Source organism: Rhagoletis pomonella, unplaced genomic scaffold (assembly GCF_013731165.1).
Source record: "Rhagoletis pomonella isolate Grant_MI unplaced genomic scaffold, Rhpom_1.0 Rhpom_scaffold_00006, whole genome shotgun sequence".
Taxonomy (NCBI): domain Eukaryota; kingdom Metazoa; phylum Arthropoda; class Insecta; order Diptera; family Tephritidae; genus Rhagoletis; species Rhagoletis pomonella.
In genome coordinates this window covers 47,598,491-47,620,746 of record NW_023458560.1, presented here as the reverse complement: position 1 = coordinate 47,620,746, position 22,256 = coordinate 47,598,491, and the positions used below count along the sequence as shown (strand labels likewise).

General features: G+C 34.1%; 1 protein-coding gene across 1 annotated transcript in view; it reads right to left on the bottom strand.

The window, feature by feature from the left end:
* The window catches only part of LOC118740854, a gene marked incomplete at its 3' end in the record, with an annotated part of 173,507 nt that overhangs the window by 148,778 nt on the left and 2,473 nt on the right, over positions 1-22,256 (bottom strand). The window contains 2 exon segments of the mRNA XM_036472578.1: positions 4,603-4,647; positions 20,135-21,145.

Genomic DNA, 22,256 nt, shown 5'->3' with positions numbered 1-22,256 from the left:
TTTTTGATTGAATTCTAAATCAAAATTACATTTATGATAAACATTTGCACATCTGGGTGGATATGGTACAAATTATTTTATACACATAAATAATAATTTATGTACAATTTTTTTCCAAAACTTGTTTTGTTAGAACAGCACTTGGCAACTCTATCCAGTAGATGTTAGAAACTACAACTGCAAACCACTTTATGTAATGCCAAAAATTTTACTCCGTTTACTTTCAAATCATAAAAAATATTTTTATGCGCACTTGGCCACCCTAGGCATTCATTCATTTCCATAAATCAGGCTGTCAAACAGGAATATTGTGAATGTTAGGCACAGAGATAGAAATTATTGAGCATTTAAGTGTTTTTGTATTTTTTTTTTTAATTTGTAAAAAAAAGAACACATGGCCACTCTATGCCAAAAATATTTGAAAGCCGTAGCTGCCCACCCACCACTTTATGGAACATCAAAAAGTTGTATGCTTTGCTTTGGTTTATTTTTTTTAAGAAAAAGTTGAAACAAAGCATTTAAAGACTCCTGACCTGAAATTTATGCCCTCTGTGCGTAACCAGCATTGCTGCCGCAAATTATGCCAAATTTTGCATTTCCATCCAATTTATGTACAGAAATTTCAATAAAAAGCTGTTTGTCCTGCTTACTGCCAACCAACCGGTAGCGGCATGCCCTTGGGAGCTGTAAAAGCAATTTCCAACAAAAAAAAAAATTTTAAAACATATTTCGCCAGCACTTAGGTACGCTACTCGAGTACCCACTTCTTTTCAATTCGCACCACGCTGCTACCTTTCCAAGCTAATCAAGCGCATAAGGCTAAATAAAAACGCTGTCACACTAAAATATACAATGTGGAACATTTTTTAATAAGCGACGAGGCAGCAGAAATTTACTTACAAACATAAATGAAAAGCCATCGCGCAGGAGTGTCGCGTAGAGGGGCACCCAGAGCACCCAGAGGCAGCAATGGTGAACCGCAAAAAAAATCGACTTGAAAAGAAAATAAAATACAAGTGGAAAGCGGCGAGCGAGTGACAGCAGAGGGAACTAAATGTCTGCTAAACAGAGCAGGCAAGGAGCGAGAAGAACGTGGGATGGTAAAGTAGCTGGAGGGAGATGCCAGCGAGCATACGAAGAGGCTGTTGAACTGCTTGGAGACTTTAGGGTGGTAGCAGCTGGTACGAAAAGGCCATTTGAGATATGTAGGCAGCGCAAGCGTTCAACCGCAAATGCAAACAAATTCAACAAATGTGGAACAGAGAAGGTTTGTGCGAAAAAGGATATGATATACGGATGGATGTTCACATACATATACGTACATATAGACGTATGCATGTATGCAAGTGCGTTTGTTTGCCGAGGAAGTGCGGCAGTGCCTTTGCGCTGATGAATCGAGTCGCCTATTTGCTGAGTTAAGTTAAGAAACGAATACTGCAACAAGCTTTCGAGTAGTCGCTGCAGCGCAAGTAAAGACTACGACAAAGACGAGAAAATGATGAAGGCGATGATGATGACGATGAAAGATGGCGTCACGGCAAAGGAAATTAGAGCACCACGCCTAACATCCGGTGACAAGCAGGCGCACTAACAACACACCTTCACACTTCTTCTACATTTGTGCATGAGTAGACTAAATTTACATAGTAATGCACGCCAACAGCAGCGGCAGCGGCAGCAGTGACACACACAGCCAAGCAAATAAACCACACAGCCAAACACTCGCAAGCGCGCGCGTAAATTAACAAAGAGTAGTAGCAGCAACCACTCCAAGTTATCAAGGGGACAAGTGAGACATAGAAGACATTGTCTGTACATAGAAGTAAGCGGCATTAGAGGTGACTGCTGCGGTTGGATCTTCGAGGCCATCAAAACCACTGCCTCCATAAGAGGTTGCCAGCGTCACCAACACGAAGCGCCGAAACAAATAGAAACAAAGTGAAATGACAACGGCCGCAAAGTGCTCCCATCGAAGCTGGTGGCGTCAACAGGCTGAAAGCAGATGCTAGAAGCCAAAAGCATATGTACATACATATACTAGCATACGTGTGCATATGAGTGGCCAATAGACGTCAGTAGTGCTGGTGCCATGCCGACGATGCCAGTCCAATGGTGCTGTTCGTGCCAAGGATGGCTAATAGGGTGGCATCAATGGTTGGAAGGTGAAACGTGGGGGTGCAGGAAGTGTGGTTACAATGTGAAAAATGTTTAACACTTTGAGAAAAAATGCCGAAGTGCCGAAAATATGCCTATAGAGAGGGTAAGGTTGTGGGCACGCATGAGTGACAAAAATTTGTTTTAAAAAAATAGGCAAAAATGGAACACATGATTTAAAAAAATAGGAAGAAATATTATTTTCAGTTTCTGTAACAAATTTCAAAAAAATAAAAATAAAAAAAAAGAAACAAACATTTTGAATAAGAATAAAGTATTTTTTTTCCATAAACGGTTTTTTGTTTAAATTATTTCGGTTTTAATTTTTTGTAAATGGTTTTTCTAAAAAACTTCTATGTAGAAAGTTGGAATTATAATGAAATAAAACAGATTATAACAAATTTGGACAGAATAGCCTAACAATTATTTTAGTTAAACCTAAAACAAAAAAAAAAAATGGAACGTTTTGTATAAGGACAAACTATAAACAAAAATTTCAAGTTGCGAAAAGTAAGTTTGAAGCAGAAATAATTAAAAAACTACGATAAAATATTTCTTTTATGTTGGTTAATAAGTTTAAAAGTCTAACTTTTTGAATTGTTGTTGTGATAAAACCTTATTTAATTAAAATTATTTCTTTTAACGTTTTTTAAAATTTTTTTTTGTAAATTGGTTTTCTAAAGAAAACTTAAAAAAGAAAAATAAAGAAATTATTTTTAGTAAAGCCTTTTTAATTAAAATTTTTTCCTTTTAAACTCTTCATAAAATTTTTCGTAAATTGTTTTTCTAAGAATACTTAAAAAAGTAGAAATAAGGATTTTATAATAAAATAAAAAATAACAAATTTTGAGTAAGAATTAACAAAAAAATATTCTCTTTTTTATTTAATTTAAAAAGTTAAAAAAAATTCAAACATTTTGAATAAGAAAAAACTATAAACCCTTTTTATTTAAATTATAATTTTTTTTTTATTTTTTCTAAATTCTTCAAAAAAAAACTAAAAAAATTAAAAATAAAGAAATTATAATAAAAAAAATCCGGAAATTGTGAATAATAATAAACTAGCAATATTTCCTTGGTAGTTTGTTTTTACTATTTCAAAATTATTTTATAACAAGTGTTAAAATACTTTTCTAAAAAATTATATCTGACAATTTATTGAGCTTGAGACCATTTCTGATGAAAGTTTTTATGGAAAAACAACAATAATTCACGTGTTCTGCTTTTTCAATCATTTATTGCTGTTTTTCTACAAAAATTTCATTATTAAAGGCCTCAAGCCCAATAAAACTGAAGAATATAAATTGTGATATGCCAAAAAATAACAAAATTAAAAAAAAAAATCATAAATTATTTATTCGAAATTTCAAATAAAAAATGTTTAATAAAAAATGCATATTCAAAAACTCTTGGATACTGATTTAATCGTAAGAAACTTTAAAATAAACAGTTTTGCTAAGTGTTAAATAAAAAAGTATGAGAAATTTGAAAAATAATAAACAAAAGAAGTAATAATAATAAATAATAAATGTAATACATATGTATATAAAAGAATAAATAAATTTTGGTAAAAATAATATTTTTTGAAAGTATTATTTTTAATTTTTTAGATACTAAATTTTTCCATGGTCAAAAAACTTTAAAATAAAAAAGTTTGCTAAGTATTCAATAAAAACAGTTTAAGAATTTGAAAATAATAAATAATAATAAAGAATAAATAAAATAATAAATAAATTTTGGTCGGAATATTAATTTTTAAAATTATTATTTAGAATTTTTTTTACAAAATTTTTTTCTTACGTTACTTAACATAAAAGTCTTTTTCCAACACAAAGATATCAATTAAAATAAGAATATTCTAAAAAATTTCTATAAGAATAAACTGTAAACGATATTTAACTTAAATATGTATTTGTTTTAATTTTTTTTTATTATTTGTTCTTTAATTTTCTAGTAATTGTTTTATAAAATAAAAGTATTTCAGTCAATAAAAAAAATAAATGAAACTACAAACAAATACACAAATTTTCTAAAAAATTTAACAAAAATTTTATTTAAAAAAATTTAATAAAAACAAGAATAAGAATATGTAAACCATATATAAACAAGTATTAAAGTTATGAAAATTTTTGAAAATTAAAAAATGTTTAGCCTTATTCATAAAAAATAAAGTAGCTTTAGAAAAGGTTTATAAATTGAAATATGTATGAAAACGTCAATTTATGAAGCTTTTTAAGCCTACTTTATTTTTTTTTAAAAAGGTCATTTGATTGTAAAATTTGTTTCCTCAACTTTATTTTGATTTGAAATATAATAATTATAAAAAATTCTAAACTAAAAAAATTAAAACAATTTTCTATAGTTAAAAAAATACTGCATCTATTATAATTTTTTGATAAACATGTGATAGATTTTCCTTAGTAGAAAAAATATAATGAAACGTCTTACCTTAATTTGGCTGTTGAATAGGCGCAATTTTTGCCATAAACGTGGCTGGAAGAAGATAAAAGATAGAAAAAGTTGTATGAAATCGATTTCGAAAACACTTAAAATGATGTATGTAGTAGATAGATGCTGCATACAAAATAAAATAATAGAATTTTCAATATGTTTTCCTTTCAAACTATTGACATTTCAGTAAAGTTCGCATTTCAAAATGCATAAAGAAAAAAAATATACTAAACAAAATCTAACAAATTCAAAAGAAAGCTCATTAAAAGTTGCATTTTTTATTTTATGCATTTTTGTTTTATTAAATACTTTTTAAATTTTTAAAATTTTTTGTTTTTATTTTGTTTTATTTTTCTTTTTATAGTTTTATGTGATTGAATAGAATTTAGTTTTATTTGATTTAATTTAAGTTGATTTTGTTTTGTTTTATTTGTTGTCGGCTGTTTTTAAAATTCATTGTACCGTAATCCAAACAAAAACCCAACTTGTCCCCCTGCTTTTGCATCATCCATCCATCAGCGGCGTGCCAGCAGCAACTGCCTTGGCCCACAAAAATAGAATACAAATTGAATTGAGTGGTGAAAAAATGTGCCGCGGCAACACTAGCTGCTACAGCAGCCGCAGCAACAACAACAAAACAATCAAGGAAAATGATAAAAGAAAAAAAAACAACAACAAAAAAAGTTCAATTGAAATAAAAACAATGCAACCTCAAAAAAACGCCAAGTGAAATATTTTGCTGTTGGGCGCACAATGTAACGTCCGTCGCCGCAACACACGCGCATCCATATTTACAGATGTACATTAGGGTGCCCATCGACAATTTTTTTTTTTGAAATTGTCATTTTAGACCAGAAAATACGGCCGTATTTAAGAAAAGTCGTCTAACTGCGACAATTCTTATACGATCGCAATAAATGAGGTGCCAGTGTATTTGAAAATAGATTTAATTTTTGATAGTACTACATATTTTAAAATTGCGGAAATTTAAAAAATTAATAAGAAGTGTTTTTCTTTTTTATTTTCCCGATGAAAACTCCTAACAGCCCAAGTCTGACAATAGATTATTATACATCACTTTAAAGGCAAATAAAAAAAATCCTCTTCGATCTTTGCTATCTAATGAAAAATAGTCATTCAAAAACTGATAAATCTACAAAACCGTACTTTTAGACCTAAAATGCAAGTCGCGACCTCTAAACGATTTTTGAAAAATCTATAAAAATAGGCAATAATATTTCGCATAAAAAGGAAGGACATTAGGGGGTAGCGTCTTGAAATTTCAAAAAAAAATTTCCGATGCACACCCTAATGTACATAAAAGCAACCCAGCAGTAGCAAACAACATGACAGTTCGACAGTGCGGCAAGCAGCAAGCATATTGCCGATGGCAATGGTGCTGGCAATAAATGTCACTCAACGCAACAACAAAATTAACAACAGCAAAGCAATCGAACGTAGAGACGCCACAATTGCAGCGATAGCTGTGGCAAGCCGGTAAACAATAACCAAATAACCAGCAGCAGCAAAAGCAACAACAACAGCCGTGGCAGGGCGGCACAGTGGCATCAACACTTGACAGCCTTTTTAATTTGTATAAAAATAACCATCAATGACCAATGAATGATGCGCAGCGTGCGAGCCGTTGAGTGGCTTTGTGGCAGGGACAGAGGAAGAAGAAGAAGGTGAAGAAATCAACAGCCACCGCAGGCCAACTGACCTCGCACGTCGATACGTACTACATACATAGATCGCACAACGGCCAGGCGGTGGACCAACACGGCGGTGAACGAATTTGCGCGGACATGACAGCCAGGCATTTGGTGGCCAAACGAAAAACAGCAGCAAAAGTTCGATGAGCAAAAACAAAAAAATAGAAAATCAAAAAAGCAAAGAGTTAAGGCACTACGAAACAAAAATATTGACAGCTGGTGCAACAATAATGCGAATTTTAAGAAGCTTCTAAGCAAATGCTTAGTCTGAATGCTTGGACATGAACGAGTCAAAGCGGCCAAAACGAATGTATTTAGTATATTGCATGCACTTGGTACTCGTCGATGTGTTGGTGCAAATGCATCTGCAACAATGTTTGTAGCTATATATGTATGTACCTTGTATACGTTTCTAAATTTTTTATTTTGCCATTTAGTGTTTATTTTGGTTTTACTGCTGATGCCTGACAGTTTCTTGGAGCGAGCAACACAACACTCATCTCTCGCCCACACCCACTCATTTACTTTGCTGGTGGGGTTTAGCGCCGAATAAGTTTATGATGCTGCGAGCTGTCAATTTATGAATATATACGGTGCCTGGTTTTGCAACATATGACAGCTACTTGATATAGTCTTGATATTGGAAAAAAGTAATCCTAAAATAACATTAATTCGTATTACAAACCTATTTAGTCTAGTTCTAAGGAATTGCTATTTTAGAATAATTTATGACTAATTCATATTAGATCTAATTCCTCTTGATGTTGTCTTCCTTTGTAGGAAAAATATCTCTTTTTTCTTGGTGGATAGTATAGTGAAAGCGTTTCTCATAAACTGATTTCCCTTTAACACCTAGATCTCTTCTCGTTATCGGATAGAGCCTAAGAAACACTACTGTATACTACTTTCCCTGAAAATCCAGAAACATTCAAGGGTGTTACAGATCTTTGACAGCAATTAGACAGGCTACCAGGGCTGAAGAAGCAGAAAGTAATACATGACCACATTTTCAGGTTAGGATATCTCAAAAACTTGACGTGATATAAAAATTAGCGCCCCAAAATCCTTCAGAAATGTATATTAGTGTTTCTGGTTGCAAAAAAAAGTAAGTGCGCCTGGGCCACACTGGAGATGCGAAACTTACGTTACATATCTAGATTGTCTTATAACCAATATATATATACATACATACATACATCTGCTTTTGCTTAAGGTTATATTTTTGGTTTTTTTTTCTATCTACATCCCTACATCTATCCTTTTCGTTCTAATCACATTTATGTTATTTGGTTTTCTTTATCTTTATTTTTGTCTTTATATTCTATCGATAACATCCATCAAAATATCGATAGCAAAATCGATAACAAATTCGATAAAAAATATCGATAGCGAAATCGATAACAAAATCGATAAAAATATCGATAAAAATCGATATAAAAATCGATAAAAATATCGATAAGAAAATGAATAAAAATATCAATAACAATATCGATAAAAATATCGATAACAAAACCGATTATTATATCAATAAGTTCCGAAAATCTCTAAATCCCGAAATAGTTTAAATATAAATAAGCCCGAGACGATTCCAGAGCTGATGAACGAAATCATACACGTTAAACTGAAAGCACGGCGAGCTAAATGTCTTCCTGATCCAGACACTCTACACTTTACCCAGAGTGCCCGCACTACAGTCCTTTTTATTTCTAAACTATAATTTATGAAGATGCTCACTATGCGCTACCACAGTTTAATGCCGAATGGGAACTTAGTTGCGTAAATATGACATTTCCATCAAATATAGTTTAGACATAAAAGAGACTGATACTTTGTCTTGATGCATTTCTGAACACAGCCATACAAAAAGTGAAGGGCGTGGTGGTCTTATTTACAAAATAATACTCGACGATAACACCGGGAAGGTAATCGTACATGAAGATAAGGGTTAAAGTCCCACACAGACTGGTTAAGATTTGGGGCTGGGCATTCGATGCTTCCTCCTCTATAAAAGAACGGCTACCACAAAAGCAAAAACAGCTCCAGATTTCGTGGAATATACAACAGAGAAATCATGCATACTGAAAACCTGAGGCGCTTACATTTTTGCTAAGTGTTAGGCCGAGCTTTTCCTCAAATTTGTAGAGTGCATCTTACACAAATGGAGGGAGCTACAGTTATACTCCGCCTCCGAACGTCAAATGGATTTTATGAAAAGCTTTTGCATGCCTGAAATACACTCGGCGGCGCACAGTTTGAGATTTAGTCGATCTAGGACGACAAAATGAAAAAAAAGTGTTTGGAAATCGATCATATTTTGTAATTTGTTAGAAAATACCCCAATTGTTACGAAAATAAGCATAAAAGAGAATAAAAGAAATGTCATTGATATGATAACAGCTATCAAACGCGTGCTATTGAACAAATTTGCAAGCTTGCATTGATAACAAAACTTTGCCAATATTTTTTTTTGTATTAAAAGCGGTTTGCCATTGCCTGCCGTCGTCAGCTACTTACATATGTATAAGTGGAATTAAAGAAGGGCGATGTACTCAATACTATCAGGGGTATAGCTGCTCCAAGCGTTGCTAATACTGCTGCTGATAAAAATAAAATTCCGCCAACATAGAAAATATACATAAAAACAGACAACGCTTTGAAGAAAAAACTCAAAAACCAGAACCAAAATGCTGAAAAAAATCACAGCAGAAGTACAAAATCTAAGCCACGCGCTAAACAAAAAAAAAAACAAAAAAAAACAAATGCCCAGAAATCAGCGCGCGGAGATGGTAGCAGAAATGGCAGCCAGCAGCCATCAGGCAACGGCTGCCAAACACCAACAGCAACAGTAAGCAACGACCGACAAGCAGCAAGAAATAGCCAGAATGCCCAGCTAAAAAGTGCCAAAATAGCAAACGCTACCACCAGCTAGGTCCATCTTCTCTCCGCTAGAAGCCTCCTCCGATTCTCTCCCGCCCCTTAGCGCTGGCTGCCGGCGCACCGTTTGGTCTGTTTAACCATGAATTTTGGACAAGTGCCAATAATTCTTGCCGTGTATGCGTCTGCAGAAAAAGAAACAGTGCTACTAGCTACTAAAAATGCTCGTAAATAGGAAAATTGGGAAAAATTTAAATGTTTTCGGACGCTTTAGGTTTCTTTTTGTGTGCACTGATTTTTGTTTACTTTGTTTCAAATAAGTTTCTGCTTGTACGGGTCTCTCAAACAATGCTGCTGAGGAAATCAGTGTTTAATGTGGAATACACAAATACACAAAAAATTTGAATGAAAAAAGTTTAGAAAGAAAATAGATAAATTAAGACAAATTAAAGAAAAATAAATTTTGAATACAACAAAAATAAGATCAACCACTCGAAGCATACATATGTGTGTATGTATGTACATACATTTGTACATTAGGGTGTAACAAAAAAACAAGCGAATTTTAATCAGTTTTTTCGGCAATAGAAAAAATATCGTTCGTTATGCTTTAAAAAAATCTTTGCGGAAGATGAAAATTTTCGGTCAATATCAAAATTCAAATAATTTTTTTCTTAACTTACTTCGATCGTAAATTTAATTCTCTATCTAATCAAATTCTTATAGTTTATTTAGTGTTTAAATAATAAAACTTAAAATTATAATTTAAATTTTTTGTGGGGAACTGAATTTCGTTATATAATTAGTATTTTATTAATTATTTTTCATCCATAAATAATAAATAAAATAATAAAAATTTATGAGATTATCGAAATTTGTCAAGTTATCGATATTTAATGAAGTAACGAAATTTATAGAGTTAACGTAATGCATCGAGTTCTTTCAATGTATCGAGTTAGTGATATTTATTGATTTACTGAAATTTGTCCATTTATCGAATCTAAGTTTTTGGAATTTTCGAAATATACAAATTTTTCGAAATTTCAAGGTTATATGAGTTTATCGAATTTTATCGTGCTACTAGAGTGGAACCAGTTATCGAAATTTTCGATAGCTTACGAAAAATGTGGAGCTATCAAAATTAACCGAGTTATCGAAATTTGTAGAGGTATCCAAATTTATGGAGTTATCGAAGTTTATCGAAAACTGTCGAAATTAGTAAAATTATCGAATATTGTTGAGTTATCTGATTGTAGCGTTTTTAAAATGTATTGAATTATCGATATGTATCTAATTATTGAAATTTATCTACAAACGGGACTATATCGGGTCAATTCCAAGTCCTCAGAAGTTCTTCAAAAATATGAAAAAATTTAGTCGCGATCTAGTTCCAAAGCAGAAGATTTTCCGGTATGTAAATTTGTACCTTATAAGTTAAACGGCGTGCTAAGTTATAAAACCTCTCCAAGGGTCTTAAGAAACTAGAAAAACGGTCCCAGTTAACAATAAAATTCGAAAAAACCGGTTTTTCAGCCCACCCTAATGTACATAAGTATGTATAACTAGCTATGTAGATAGTGTGTTCGTTTGGAAAATTGGAAAATATGCAGAGATTTCGGCTACGCTGTTTTGCTGCTGCTGCTGCTGCTGTTGGTATACATTTTAGCCACAGCTTCCTAATGACTGAAGCACAATTGGCAAAGTGCACAGATAAAATCACGTAAATATGTAGGAATGCATGCATGTATGTATGTATGTTTATATTTATTCTCCTTGTAAAGATGTCTGCTTGTTTATTGTAACTACATAGTTAAATTGTTGAAAGCAGCGTGCTGTGGGGGAAAACACATTTCTGCTGTTTTCGAGGTCAATAAGTATTTAGTAGATAGCATGGCGAAAATTATTTAAACAAATACAGCCGCCGAATTTAAACAGCCATGGGCACTAAAATGCATTTAACTACATACATATACCGTAAAGTTGTATACATTTGTGTATGTATGTATGTATGTATATGTTGAAGAACGCAAGTCTTTTCATTTCATGCAAGCAGTTGCAGGCCATCAAGGCGAGGTGTGTCAGTAGTGACCTTAAGTGCAATGTGAAATATAAATTTTACATTTTTATATTATCTAGTATGTGTGCATGCTATTGTGTGCGTATATATATATAGTACATACATACATATATTTACATTCATAAGTAAAAGATAAATGCTTAACAGGGTTACGCGGCTCAAAAGATTGACGTTATTGAAGGAAGATATGAAGGGTGCTCTGTATATGGAATTCACACCGGCATACAACAAAAAAAAATATCATAAACATCAAAAAAATTTATGTATGCACAAATACATAAACAGGTACAGTAATATTAAACTTTGCAGCATTTTAAGATGATTTTAACATCCAGCTCAGCAAAGCGAATTTTTTCCGATCGAAAATTAGCGTGAAGATATTTTTCATTCCGCTGCAGATTAGACCATCGCGACAGTGTAATCTGTTAGAGTGTGTGAAAATTTTTCAGCACTAAAACTCTAAGTGAATAAGTAACCCTCCTGTTCAAAAGTATGCAATCTGAAATCCTATGCACCAATATGCATGTATTGGTTTGAGTATGCTAGAGATAATTTTACTATGTAGAAGTTGCATAATTTTTTGCCACGTCTGTTATTCATTTATCTATTTGTAAGATCCCACTGCTAGATGTACGCTGGGGTACTGCAGCACTTAGGTGTCGCAGAATTTTATTAATGTCCACCTCTCTCAGGACTAACTAAATATGGCTAATACCCGTTGCAGTAGTCTGGGTCTGCTCGGCTTGCGTAAAAGCAGCATTGTTTATGTGCTAAAAGAACTTAGACCATAATTGCCATAAATTTGAGAGATATTTTTGGACCAACCATTGCTTTGACAACCCAATGCCCACAGGGTTACTTTATATTTAGCCACTTACAAAAGTTTTTGGTAAATCTTGGTTAAGGTTCCCGAACACAACGACCTACTAAATATATTCACTCGGAATATTATAAATTCCACTTACATACATATGTATTGACAAACAGATTTCTTCATTATCAGGGCTAACTACGTGTTGTGGTTTTGGAACTTATGGCAGAAGTTCACATAAAGGAGTTTGTAGTTTGTAGTTGGTGGTTATTTTGGACTACCCGGCTACCGCGGACGCGAAACTCGCCTGCTTTGTTTGCTTACTTGTTGTACAAAAGACAACAGCTGGCCGTTTTTACAAGTGTTGTCATCGAAAATTCCCCGGATCCGAGTTAATTCCCAAAAATGTTTGCGGGTGTAGCTGTATGTAAATTCCCTAAAGAGTTTTTGGGGAATGGTGCTTAAGTGACAGTCCTTGGCCAGGTATAAATCTACGTTTACGCGTACATATTTCTTCGTTGTCAACTAGGTTTTCCGCCTTTCTTCGCGCCCTTATTCGTATGTAGTGACGATACACAAGGCAAACACGACTAAAACTAGACTCATTTCTACTTAGGTAGCTGTGACTCACCTTGGGATAGGCAAGAGCTTAAGCCATTCGAATTTCACCCCTTCTAACGGCTATGGCTTAGACTACTCAACATCCAAATATTGTGTTATTAAGACGCTGCTTGGCTAGTTGGTTGGTTTAAGTGGATTGCCACCTTGGCGACAAGCAATTACCAAGTTTGCCATTTTGATTCTAAAGAGTTAAAAGAAAGTACCTAAATAGAGCCGCTTGGCTATGCGAGAGGATGTTCACTTTTATGTACCTTACTGCCTCCTTGAATAACTCAGTGAGAGGGGAGACCAGTGTGTTTGCATGTATGTATATAAAAAAATATTTATTGGACCAAAAAGTAGTGGGTAGGCACTGTGGCCAATAGTAATCAACTATTACCACCTCCGCATGGTTGTAAGCCATGCAGAGTCCGCAGAATGCTCCGGAAGCAGTGTCCGGAGGATGCATCCGACTAGGCAGAGCATACTTTGAACTGCCATCAAATTATAACTTAAGAAAGTTTTATTACATGGCAGTTGAGAAGTGCATGTACATAAATTTCATTAATTTAATGAAGGAAATTTTTGCACATGCAACAGTACATAGCATGCATTTAGGCGCCTGGTGTTAGCAGTCGCGTCTAAACACTCCTTAATAGAAAACGTTCCGGCCTGGAAAACGCTTGAATATTTAGTCTGGTAGGCGGAAGGAAAATTTTAGGTTATATTGCTCAATGAAAACCCCAGCAACAACTCCGCATTCCATCTTTGACCCATCCGTAAAGACAGTTAAGCCCTGCAAGAGCCCGAAATATTCCTGATTCCAGTCACTGCGGCTTGGGAATTTCGTGCGGGGTTATGGTGAACCCTGTCGAAGAGGATATAGTCAGTGGGCAGCGCTTTAATTAATGGTATTTCGTCTAGGATGGAACCGCGCACGAATGGTCTTTCCTTCCAGAGCTCCAGGGCACGCAGTCTGATGGCGCTGTCAGCAGCTGAATTTTCGATACAGATATCTATGGGTAATAAATAAATCAAGGAGGACGTTCAAAACCTCATTCGGACAGGATCTCATTGCACCTGTTACGATAGCGGCTGTTAACATTTGGATTCCGCCTAGCTTTTTAACTACGTAATCCTTAGTAAGGGCTGGCCACCAGACCAGCACCCCGTAAGAGATAATGGGTCGGGCTATAGCTGTGTACATCCACTGCACAGTTATTGGTTTCAAACCCCATCTGTTGCCCAACATTCTCTTGGCTGCATAGAGAGCCACCGTGGCCTTCCTAGCACGCTCCTCAATGTTTGGTTTCCAGTTAAGTTTGGGATCCATAATAACTCCAAGATATTTCATCTTCTTTGACAGATGCAGTTCCGTTCCTCGGAATCTTGGTTTAGTAAAATTAGGTAATTTTGTTTTATTTGTGAACTATGACGCTTTTCCGAGCAAAATTTTCCAATGCATGAAAATATGGTTTTAAACAACGTCATGGTAGATCGACTTCGCTGTCACTAACAGGCAGATGGGCGCCCTTTTGAATGAGTCGTTTGACAACTTAAATGATGAAATGAAAAAATTTAAAAATTTGGAAAAAGGTTTTGTTCGTTGTAATTTCAATTCACTGCAGCTTAATTGCCGATAATGAAGAGCCATCGATACTTTCTAGGCTTAGTTAGAGAGGTATATATCAGAACACAAAATTCCATCACATCACACAAAGGGGAGGGACCTACAGTTTTACGCCGACTCCGATTGTACTTTTATGAAAAGCTGTTTTTCATGACAGAAACACACTCGGAGGTTTACCATTGCCTGTCCAGGGGCGACCGCTATTAGAAAAAAAACTTTATTTTTTGATGTTGGGTTGAACCGGGCTTGAACCCAGGCCCTGTGGAATGGTAGCGCGCACTGCTAACCACTTAAAATTTTTTTAGGGTTGCCACCTACGGAACTAATTAAAAATAAAAAAATAATTAATAAATTTAATTATGCTAAATAATAAATGTGGACGTAAAGCAAGAAATGCGGAAAAATAATTTGAGTTAAAAAAACTGTGATTAGGGTTGCCAACTGCATATAAAAATTTTTACTTCGTCAATTGTTACTTTACTACTGGGAAATATTCAAAAATCTGCATAAGTATATCAATCGAAGTGTACATATTTTAGAAGATGTTTCGTCTCAGCATTATTTCTAGGGTTGCCACTTCAAAATACTTTATTTAATATGTAAACAAAATCTTCATACATTCACATGGCAATACATGCATCACATGTCAATACTTCACCGTTGGTCAAAGTATTTATGGAATCTTGGCTATGTCATTGCAAATGAAACTGTACTTTTCACACCTCAATGCATTTTTTTGCATTCCTTGCAAAAAAAAAACAACACTTTAGCGCGAAGGTAAAAGAGGAGTATCTCATTACACACAAAATGCGCTTTGTTTTTCCTGGCATGAGGCGTTAGCATTAAAATAAACACAATGTCAGTCGATCACACTTGCACGCACGCACGCACATCGTACTACATATATGTACATATGTATAAACACATAAATAAGCTTTAACGACTTTTTCTGAGGAAATGTCAATGAGATACCGCCAACAGCTGGGGGCGACAAACAATTGTAAAGTGTCAACTGTACGAGTATTGTCACCTTTGTCTGGCCTCTGTTCTGCAGTTCATGCGCCCAGCTGTCCCAACTGTCCCAACTGTCCGTCTATCCAGCTGCTCTGCGTCTATGATATGACGACCATGGCTATACAGCTGCGGTTGCGGTTTAAGAAATATTTTCTTTAATGACACTCATCCTCATCATTTTTAAAGGCGACAAAATTTTCAAAAAAAGAAAGGAAAATTATTAAAAAAGGAAAAGTATCGAGAAAAAAGTTAGTAAAAAACCGAGCAGTAGCAGGGAAATTGATGCGCATTCGCTGCAATAAATCAAGTTGAGGGCGTTTATGGCAAAATCAACGTGGAAGAAAAAAAGTTGGTTTAAAAAATAAAAGCGCGACGAAATATGTGAATTTTATCATTAAGTACAACAACAATATTCATGACAGCGCCAACGCGGGCGCGTATGCGTCTGGAAAAGTCGTCGAAAAATTATTACAATTACACATTTGACATTGTCACAACAAAATGAGTTACGCGCTGTGCGTTGTTGTCACACTGTTGTTGTTGTTGTTGTTGCTGCTGCTATTATTTACAATTTTTTATTTTAAATGCCGCGTTGTTATTGTTTTGCTGCTCGCGGCGCTCGCTAGCTAGTAATATGCCGCCGCACAGTGGGTCGTGGTGGGTGGTTGATTGTCTGCGCGCCTCGCGTCATTGTCCCTACGCGCGTCAGTATCAGCAACAGCGCCAGCAGCAGCAATTTCGCAACTGTGTGTGTGCGTATGTGCATAGATATGTTGCTCGCCATTGTCATTGTTTGTCAACAGATTTGATTTGCATTGATGAAGGTGCTCGTTGGCGCATTGTTTTGTTTTTTGAATTTAATAAATCTTCGCACTCGCTTTTCAGCCTTATTTATTGTCGTTTATGTGTCATTCAAAAATTCCTTTTTTCTGTTTTTTTTTTTTTGAATTTTATTTTAAAGCTTTTCGTGTTCCTCTTTCTTATTATTTGAGCTCATAATATGCTTTGATTGATGTGACAGTGTAATTAATTTTCGCCACATGTTCTCGCTCAAGCGCAGCGTTTGGGCTGCGTCGGTGGCGGCGGCGGCTGAGCGGCTGGTCGAGCGGTCGAGCGGTTGGCGCGCTAACTGTCCACTGTCGAGGGTTTAAGTGGTTGCTGAGCCTTGTCGGGATGATTGACTTTCTTTACGTTTGTTGTAAAGGTATTTTTTTAATGACAATTTTCACTGTTATTGCATTACATGTATGTGTATATACCTTTGTGTGTATTTAGTGTACTTTTTGCTGCACTTTTATTATTTTATAATTAAAAATGGAACTCGCTACATTTTCCGTCATTTCACTAGACTGGCGGCGCGCATACACCAAACACACACACAGAGAATCACACGCACACCGGTCAGCCTTTAGCGGGCATTTGCATTGTTTTCATGCGTTTGCACTTTTTAATTGCAATTTTTCCGATACTTTGTCACATTATTGCCATTTTTAATGATTTGCTGTTATTTTTGTTGCTGTTGGCAGTCGGCGTTTGCCAGGAAGCGCTCGCCACAATGTTGCATGCTTACAGCAATCCATCAACCGGGCTGATATGTACACACATATATGTAGCATTTCACATTTCGCGCTTCTCACTTTCCTACATATATAGATCCTTCAACCATAATGTATGTAGTAGTTTGTTTCGCTTAAATTGAAAATTATTTTTAACTCCACGCTTCTTCGCAAAAAAAGTCATTCACAGTACATACAAATATGTCATATATCACTTACATATATAATATATACACACATACATTCACGCATTTTCATTCAGTCCCGTTGTTTGATTAATTTTCTTGATTCTCTTGATTTAAGTATACTACTTACGCGCCTGAATGGGTTTATTGCCATCTGAGCGCATAATTTATGAGAGTTTTTGTTGTTTGGCAAAAAGGATAGCGGAAGATTTAATGTTTTTGTGTTTTGAGAAATTATTTGCAAATAAATTAAAACTTAGTATAAACTTTTTCGGTAAATTTTTTGCCTACTTTATTGTGTTAATATCTAACAAAAATGATTTGTTAAAAAACTTTTAAAAGAAAGCTGATAGAAAAATAACATAAAGTTTTTATAAAAACTAGCCGGTGTATACACATATAATTTCTCTTGAACTCTCTAGCTACAATTTTTTGTGAGTCTGTTAAAAAGGCCCAAAATGGTAAATATCAGAAAAATAAAGACGGAAAACTTTTGAGGGATTTTGCTAGGCGACACTGGTAGCGATTTCGAAGAAGAAGAACCAATACCAAAATGTATAGTCACGAATTCGACAACGTTGCCCTCAATCAAGACAAGTTGAGAACTTCAATAATTAGGACTAGAATGTAAGTTACTGTCGAAATTCGACCGTATTTCTATTTTTTAAGAGCCTTGGAGAGGTTTTCTACCTTAGCACCTAGCGAAACTTATAAGGTACAAAGTAACTTACCGGAAAAACTCATGCTTTGTAACTAGAACTTGATCTTTGAAGGTCTTTGGAGGACTTCGGCAGAACTTGCAATTGCCCTAATACATTCCAGTTTATCCACAAATTTCAATATTTGATGATGAATTTCAGAAACATTAAAATCCGATAACTCAACAAAATTGGGTAACTTGAATAATTTCGATAACTGTGAAATTCGAGCGCTCGATAAATTTCGATAACTTAAAAATGTATATATGTCCATATAATTCGATAACTCGATACACTTTGGATACCTTTATAAATTTCGATAACTCGGTTAATTTTGACAGCACCATATTTTTGGAAAGCTATCGCCAAAATTCGATAACTCGTTGCACGCTGTTAACACGATAAAATTCGATAAGCAGTGACAACTCGATAAACTTATATAAGTGTGAAATTTCGCTGCTTCGAAAATCCCATAAACTTCGCATCGCCAAAATAGGCAATTTCAGTAAATCAATAATTATCGATTACTCTGTAAGTTGAAAGAACTCGATGCATTACGCTAACTCGATAAATTTTGTTAACTCAAAAAATAATGATAATTCAATAAATATCGATAACTTGACAAATTTCTTTAACTCAAAAAATTTCGATAAGTTTCTGTTTCTATAAATTTCGACAACTCAATAAACATATGTAGATCTATTTTGGTAGGTGTTCTGAGACCCAAGATCTTATCTTCAAATGCTTCCAATTAGCCCGCTTAGTATATTAACGATCTTGAAAACAAAGTGTGGAGAACACTTTCGCACAGTCTCTGAAAATTCGCTCGGAGCATCGTAAACGCAAAAATGGCGCAAAACATGTTAACCGAAAACAAAACATCAGTTGCTTGCAAGCTGAGATTAAATATTAAGCAACCGATAACCGAGGCAGCATACCTAGAAGATGTAAAGAATTTGAAGCACCTCTGAAATTACTACGCGTAGTCGCACCATAGTGAAATGACTATATATGACACCTGTCACCTCTTTCCCTGCGCTACATTCGTATGCTAAATATGTATGCTAAATACTTTGGCGAAGTTCAGACATCATTAGGATTGCCAACGGGAAATTGAATTCGATTTTCGACATCCGGGTTTTCTATATTCTGTATAGTATCACGAGGGCTTATATTCAATACCCTCTATCTGCAGTTTTCACAAAAACTACTTTGTGATGTTAGAACCCATCTGGGACTTGCCTGTCATCAGTGATGTTAATTCTGACTTTGCAATTTAATAGTAAATTCTTCTGTCAAGCGTTATACAAGCTCAGCATTAATAAAACCGATGACAGTTAACTTTTTGGTGAATTTTTATATCAGAATCTCATTTTTGTGGAAAGTGCAGATAGAGGATATTGAATATAAATACATAAGCCCTCTCTCTATCAGTTAAGGCAAACCTTTTGGGGCCATTGTAGCTAGGGTTTTAATTATTATTATACATACATCATTTATGGGCAGCTTTTACCTAGGATGCAGGTTCCATGATATCTCTTTTTGCACACGCGTGGGCAATAAATTTAAATCAACAACAGGAAATGCGAAATATTTAAAAATTAGGACTTAGTGTTGAGGATAAAGTACGCAAGGAAATATGTTCATACCGCAGGTAAATTTGTAGCACATAGAGAATGAAGAAACCCTGTACATTATTCTAGTATATCTATGCGGACAGAATGCTAAGTGGTCTATCAAAAAGTAGAAAAGGCCATTAAATGTTTTAGCCGAGACTCCCTAAGCTCCACTCTAAACAATAACTATTTACACAGTTTATCATACTCCCAGCTTTTGGCTTTCAGACCAATGCAGCGCTTTTCAGGCTTAGCTAATGATGAGCAGTCTTAGGAAATATAATGCCAAAGACGGAGGTTGTATTAAGCACAAAGCCTCTCCAAAAGGGTTATAACTTATGAAACATAGTCCTGTGCACTTTTGATCGCCGTAAAATTGATAAAACCAGTGAATATTAGATGGTGCGACGAGCTCACTTGCAAAAGTACCAGACAAAACTTGTAGTTTCAAGCGCACAAGCGAGCTTTTATGGCTTCACAAGCAAAACATTAACATTGTAATGTCTGTAATTACAGGTAAACGCTAAGTTATGGCTGATCACAGTCAACATATTGTCGAGCTTTTACGATAAGCAAAAAATAAAATTTTTTCAAACTATTTTTTTTTTCTTTTTAATTTTGGGAATTTTCGTGGATGCCTTTGTTTTGCACCTAGAATAAAATAAAAGGGGGCCCCATGGTGTTGATATTTTAAGGACCACCCTAACATACCTTAGTAATAAATTTAAAAACAAAATTTTAAATCAATTTGCTCACCTGTGTATAAAATATTCGCAAAAAAAAAAATATCCGGTTTTATATGCTTCGTGTACAAATTGTTACATCCATAAAATGCCAAAAAATGCAGATGTCACAAAGTAATATTCACACCAACAATTACATTTGTACATACATATGTATGTTCTGCACACAAGTCCTTTATTGTTTTATACCATTTCTATATCACGCTTCATAAAAATTTGGCAATCGAAAATCTATTTCATGTATTTCATAAATATTTACACAGTTTTTGGTTGATACCGTTGGCACATAATTAAAAAAGTCGATTGTTTTGTTGAATCAATATGTCATGCCAATATTTATTTTGGTTGTCTGTTTACAAAACAAAAAAAAACACTATTTTATATCAGTATTTATTTAAGGCTTGTAAAAAATATTTATTTTCTCGTTTTTGAAACGTATTTTGATTTAACTTTTTCTGCACTGTTGCACATTGTAGTAATATTTTCTTTACTACACATTTGACTTGTAAAAATTCTGTGTGTTTTTGTAGTTTTTTTTATTTATTTTAATATTTAATTGTTATTCCATTTGCACGTGCAGTGCGTTTGCTTTTAGCATTTCGTACATAGTGGCTGTACTGTTTGTTTGTTTTCATAAATTTTGCAATTGCAGTTTGCAGCTATTTGCGATTATTTGTTTTTAGCACTTTAGTATCTTATTGCCTTTTTGTGTGTTTCCTTTAGTTAAAAATTTTTTTCACGCGCTTCAAAATTTTGTTGGCGAAATTTTTTTCGCCATGAACTTTTCGCTGTTTCTGTGCGTTGAAATTTTATTTTTCACTGTTTTCAGGGTTTTCCATTTTAACAATTTGCATTGCGTTGATATTTTGATTGATTTTTAACACTTTTTTATTTGTAGTTGTACACACATTTTGTGTTCACTTCACCGTACTTCACTTTTGTTGTTGTCTTTTTAGTTTGCTACTTGTTTTTAAACCATTTTTATTTGGCTATATCTTTGTTGCTTATTGTTTTGGTAACTGCGCTGTTAAAGGGTTAAAAAAGGGAAATTTTATTTTAATTGTGGAAATGCAGCAGGAAAACAAATGCAATTAGTTTTTATTGGCTTTTTCGGTTTTTGTAGTTTTCAGCTTGAAAAAGTTTATATGTGTAAAAAACTTTGTTCACGGCTGATTTGCATTATATAGGTATTTGAATGGATTTTGCGCTGATCTGTGCTGTGCCAGTTTGGCTGTTTCTATTATGTATGTATATATGTATGTATGTATGCGTAGACAAATCCCTAATCGTAATCACTTGGCGTCGGTTTTCAACCTTCTATATTGTGTTACTTTTTCGCATATGCATGCATCTTTGTTAATGTAATTTCTCAATAAAATTATTATAAAAAAAAAAAAAAAATTAATAAAAAAAAATATTTTACCTTCCAAAACATAAATAAATTTTATTATAAAAAAGCTATATTTTTATTTTTGTAATTTTTCAGGGTCTGTGTTTTTAATTTTGAAGTTCAATTCTCTTTAATTTTCGAAAAAAAAAAATCAAAAATAAAGTTTATTTTTCCAGTCTTCAGTGGGTTTCGGTTAATTTTAATGTTTTTTTTCCTAAATGTAATTTCGATTTTCTCACTAAAGTTGATAGTCAACAATTCATTCGGTTCAGTCACCAGACAAAATTAACAAAATTAATTATTTTTGATTTTTTATTGCATTTTTCACATCAACAACAACTACCACAAAATATTGGCGCTTAGAAAACACTTTTAGCTGTCGCACGCGCATTCAGCACATCACGATTCTCATTTGCAGATATGTAGATATAAATATTTTTTGTTTTTTTGCAAAAAAATTGTCACGAGATTAGCTATTTGATTTAGTGCTACTGTTTTGCTGACACTGCGCTTGTTCGTGTTTTTGTTTTTCTATAATTTAAAATATTTTGTTTTATTTTTGGTTTTTCTTTAATTGGAGCTTTACTAAACTGTTAGAAAAAAGATTAAGTATTTTATACACGTATGAACAATTTTTAAAATGTTGTATACCCAAGTGCAGTTTTTGTATTTGGAAGTAATTTTCTGAGCAAAAAATTTAGGGTTGCGTTGAAGTTTTTTTTTCTAATTAAGTTCTTCGGTTCAT